Below are 5,378 nucleotides of genomic sequence, written 5' to 3' on the forward strand. Positions count from 1 at the left end.
GGTCTCGCTCTTGCTCAGGCTGGTTTTGAACTCCTGAGCTCAAACAATCCGCCCGCCTCGGCCTCCCAGAGAGCTAGGATTACAGGTGTGAGCCACTGCGCCCGGCCCCACAAATGTTCTTAATGTCATCTGAAATGGTGAATCCTTTCCAGAAGGTTTTCAGTTTACATTGCTCAGATCCATCACAGGACTCACTGTCTATGGGAGCTATAGCCTTACGAAATGTATTTCTTAAATAGTAAGACTTGAAAGCCAGAATTATTCCTTGATCTATGGGCTACAGAATGGATTTGTGTTAGCAGGCGTGACAATATTAATCTTGTACGTCTCCATCAGAGCTCTTGGGTGACTAGGTACATTGTCAGTGACCACTTATATTTTGAAAGGAAATTGTTTTTTTTATAAATGTGCTTTCATCAGGCTTTGTTGTTCTGCTCTCAGGGCACAGGCAGAGTAAACTGAACAATTGTTGAGGGCCCTAGGATTTTTGGAATGGCCAATGAACATCATTGGCTTCACCATATGTCCTTAGAATCTTTGAAGCCAGACATTTACTTCTCTCTGTGAAAAGTCCTAGATGGCATCTTCTGCCTGTAGTAGGCTGTTTCATCTGCACTGAAAAATCTGTTGTTTAGTGCAGCCACCTTTATCAATGATCTTAGCTAGATCTTCTGAATAACTTGCTTCAACTTCTCCATCAGCACTTGCTGCTTCATCTTGCACTTTTATGTTATGGAGAGAACGTCTTTCCTTAAACTGCATACCAACCTCTGCTAACTTACAACTTCTCTTCTGCAGCTTCCTCACTTCTCTCAGCCTTTATAGAATTGAAGAGTTAGAGCCTTGCTCTGAATTAGGCTTTGGCTTAAGGGAGTGTTGTGGCTGGTTTGATCTTTTGTCCAGACCACTCAAACCTTCCCCCTATGTGCAATAAGGCTGTTTTGCTTTGTTATCATTTGTGTGTTCACTGCAGTAGTACTTTTAATTTCCTTCAAGAACTTTTCCTTTGCATTCACAACGTGGCTGTTTGGCACAAGAGGCCTAGTTTTCAGCCTATCTTGGCTTTCAACATGCCTTCCTCACTAAGTAAGCTTAATCATCCCTAGCTTTTGATTTCAAGTGAGAGACTCTTTCTTTCACTTGAACAGTTAGAGGCCATCATAAGGTTATTAACTGGCCTAATTTTAATATTCTCGTATCTTGGAATAGAGAGGCCTGAGGAGAGGGAAAGAGAGGAAATGGCTGGTTTTTGGATCAGTCAGAAGACAACATTTATTAAGTTCATTGTCTTATATGGGTGTGATTCTTGGTAAAGCCCCTCAAAAAATTTACAATAGTAATGTCAAAGATCACTGATCACAGATCACCAAAATAGATATAGTAATAATGAAAAACTTTGAAATATCATGAGAATTACCAAAATATGACACAGACACGAAGTGAGCGCAGGCTGTTGAAAAAATGGCACCAATAGACTTGCTCAAAGCAGGATTTCCACAAACCTTTAATTTGTAAAATATGAAATATCTAAGTGCAATAAAGTGAAGCACAATAAAGTGACATCATATGCTTGTATTCCAAACACGTATATCTCAGACTGAAACTATCTTTTGGTTTCTCCCTCAACATTATTATTATTGCTTTTGTTGATCAGATGGTTCTACCCTTATGGTTATGACACATCTTGCTTTTACATTATAGGGCAATTACTTCATAGAAAGTTACTGTTGGAATAAAAATAACAGCCAGTATTCATTAAGAATGTGTTCTTTTTCAGGCATGGTGCTAATTACATTTCAGGGATTATCTGATTTATTCTTACAACCACTTCAGAATTCTGGGTGTAATCACTGTACTCTTTTGCCAGATGATAAAACTGAGATAGAGGTTAAGTAACTTGTCAAAGGTTATTCACTAATAAATATCAGCAAGGATTCAAATGAAACAATCTAACTCCAGAGCCCCTACTCTTAACCAAATCGCCTGATGCATCTTAACATATCATTTCCTTGTTTTATTGAATCTCCAAGTAACCATGTGATTTAGTCAAATAGTCGGTGTAGTCACTGAGATTGTCAGGTGACAACTGAGTTTGAATTGATTTTATCTAAACTCCATAATCATTATTTCTAATCTATATACATAAATATTTGGAGGAAGAATTTCTGCTTAATGAAATAGTATTTTAGTAAGTATCATTATTTTATATTTAACTTGAATAATAATAGCTAACAAAAAGTACATTTCTTAAACTATTTTATCTAATCCACATAATAAGCCTATGTGGTAGATGTTATTACACATAAAAATAAGTATCACTGTGTTACATTTTATTAAATTTAATAATAGTAGCCAACATTTATTGAATGCTTACTAGGTGGCCAGCACAATGCTAAGTGATTTACATACATTATCTCATTTAATTCTCACAATGCTCATGTAAAGTATTATTATCTGTAGAAGAGTTAAGTAACTAGTTCAGTCATAATTAACCAGTAAATGAGGAAGCTTGGATTCCAACCTGTATCTCTTTTACTCCAGAGCCAGAATTTTTTTTAAATTGACAAATGAAAAATTGTTATATTTATGGCATACAATATGATATTTTGATACATATAAACACCGTGGAATGAGTAAATCAAGCTAATTAACATACCCATCACCTCACATACTTCTTATTTCTTTGTGGTGAAAACATTTAAAATTTACTCTCTTAGTAATTTTTAAGTATATTATACATTATTATTTACTGTAGTCACCACACTGTACAACAGATCTCCAGAACTTATTCCTCCTGTTTAATGAACTTTGTACTTTAACATTTCCCCACTCCCCACCCCCTACCCATAAGCCCAGTAACCACCATTGTACTCGCTACTACATCTGTGAGTTCAGTTATTTTAGATTCCACATGAAAATGAGATTATGCCATATTTGTCTTTATGTGCCTGGCTTATTTTACTAAACATAATATCCTTCAGGTTCATCTATGTTGATGCAGATAACAGGATTTCCTCCTCTTTTAAAAGCTGAATAGCATTCTATTGTGTATATATACCATATTTTCTTAATCCGTTCATCCACTGGTGAACACTTAAGTTGATTTTATATCTTGGCTATTGTGAATAATAATGCTACAATGACCGTGGGAATGCAGCTATCTCTTCAACATACTGGATTTAATTTTCCTTTTTTTTTTTTCTTTTTTTTGAAACAGAGTCTCACTCTGTTGCCCTAGCTAGAGTGCAGTGGCATCATCATAGCTCACTGCAACCTCAAACTCCTGGGCTCAAGCGAGCCACCTGCCTGAGCTTCCCAAGTAGCTGGGACTATTAAGTGTATGCCAGCACGCCCGGCTAATTTTTCTAGAGACGGGGGTCTTGGTCTTGCTCAGGCTGGTCTTGAACCTGAGCTCAAGTGATCCTTCTGCCTCGACTTCCCATAGTGCTAGAATTAGAGGCATGAGCCACTGCACCTGGCCAATTTTAGTGTCAGTCATTGTACCACACCCATTCTTCCCAGGTGGTCTACTTCATTTCTGTCAGGCAGTTTTAACTAGAGTGTCATGCTTAAATAGCCTTTGGATGATATTTTTTGTTGAAATATAATTCATATACCATAAAATCTACTCTTTTAAAGTGTATAATTCAGTAGCTTTTAGTATATTCTCAAGGCTATGCAACTATTACCTCTGTTAAATTCTAGAACATTTTTATTGCCCCAAAAAGAAACCCTATACCCATTAACAGTCACTCCCAATCTTCCTCTCTTTCCACCCCCTGGCAAACACTAATCTACTTTCTGGCTGTATGGATTTGCCTAATCTGAACAGTTCATATAAATGGTATCATACAATATATAACGTTTTATGTTGACTTCTTTCACTTAGCATAAGGATTTCAAGGATCAACCATGTTATAGCATGAACCAGTAGTTCATCGTTTTTATGCATGAAGAATATTCCATTGTATGAATGTATCACATTTTGTTTATCCATTCATCGGCTGATAGACATTTGGGTTGCCTTCACTTTTTGGCTATTACGAATAATGCTGCTGTGAACATTCATGTACGTCTGTGTGTCTGTCCTTATTTTAGTATCACACTGTCTTGAATATTACAGCTCTGTAGTATGTTTTAAAATTGGGAAATTCGATTCCTTTACCTTCGTTCCTCATTTTCAAGGTTATTTTGGAGATTCTGGGTCTTTTTAGATGGTATTTTGGTCTTAAGTTTTTGAGATAATTTATTGGTTTTAATGTTTCCCTAGGAAATGGGACAAAATTAAGTTCACTGTTTTGTCTAAGTCAGTCTGGAAGGAAGCCTTTCTGTAGTTTCCACTTGTCTTTGACTTCTTCATTCTAGCTACATGGTGTAGGGATCCTTTTAGTTGTAGCTCTTTAAACTCTTCAGATAGTCTGCATTTATTTCACTGTCTGCATTGCTATTTTATAAAATTAAATGAGTGTTGTCATTTTGCAGCTGCAGTGACACAGAATTCCCATGGACTCTAAGTCAGGATTGTGTGTAGCTAGGGCTAGAGTGCTTCTCAAACTGAATTGCTTAAAAAAAAAAAAGTGTTACTCAAAACACAGAAACTTGAGCTTATGACCTAGCTTCCTCGATTACTAACTATGTGGCTCTAGGCAAGTCTTTCTTAGTTTCCTCCTTAACAGCTGTAAAATGAGATTAATAATTCCTACTCTGAAAACATCACATAGGTATTTTTAAAAATGAAGTAAAACTTTGTATGCAAAGGCACTTTGTAAAGTGCAAACTCTAAAGTGTTACCATTACCTAAATATAGATCCTTTTCTATAATGAACATCCCTGGGGGCTTTGATTGCCCAAGTCTAAACTATTAGCAAGAGGAAATAACCAGAATTGTTCTGAACTTCCTGAGAGACTAGTATATCTTCCATTGCAATTTTGTTAATATCTTTACCACCTCACTCTTTGAGGGTTTCTGTCACTTCTATGTATGACTGCTACTATTCTTGAACTATTCTGGTAGCCTCTGCAGCACAGGAAAACTGAATGGTACTTCTCTGTATATTGGTTCCTGCCTTCTGTGCTAGCAGGGCCTGCTCGCACCACTGTCTGAGCTGGGGTCGGGGGTGGCGTGGGGTAGGTTGCAGGGACATTCTGGGAACGGTCTAAATTGGTAACATGATGCCACAGATGTCTGCCTCACCTTTGTTGCTGCACATCTTAATTTCTGTGAAATTGTGGCCACTGGCTATTCTTACTTGAGATTTATACTCTACCTTGGTCTAGTTCCCTCTCCTTCGTATGCCTTGGTCTTCTCACACATAAAACTGGGATAATAATTGTACTCACCTTATTGTAAAGATTAAATGAATAATGCCTGTAATATT

The 5,378-nt window shown here is 36.9% G+C and overlaps 1 protein-coding gene across 1 annotated transcript in view; it reads left to right on the plus strand.

The window, feature by feature from the left end:
- TXNDC16 (thioredoxin domain containing 16) overlaps positions 1-5,378 on the plus strand; it is a 104,320-nt gene that overhangs the window by 75,876 nt on the left and 23,066 nt on the right. The window lies entirely within an intron of this gene.

This window comes from Propithecus coquereli, unplaced genomic scaffold (genome assembly GCF_000956105.1).
Source record: "Propithecus coquereli isolate 6110/MARCELLA unplaced genomic scaffold, Pcoq_1.0 Scaffold83, whole genome shotgun sequence".
Lineage (NCBI taxonomy): Eukaryota > Metazoa > Chordata > Mammalia > Primates > Indriidae > Propithecus > Propithecus coquereli.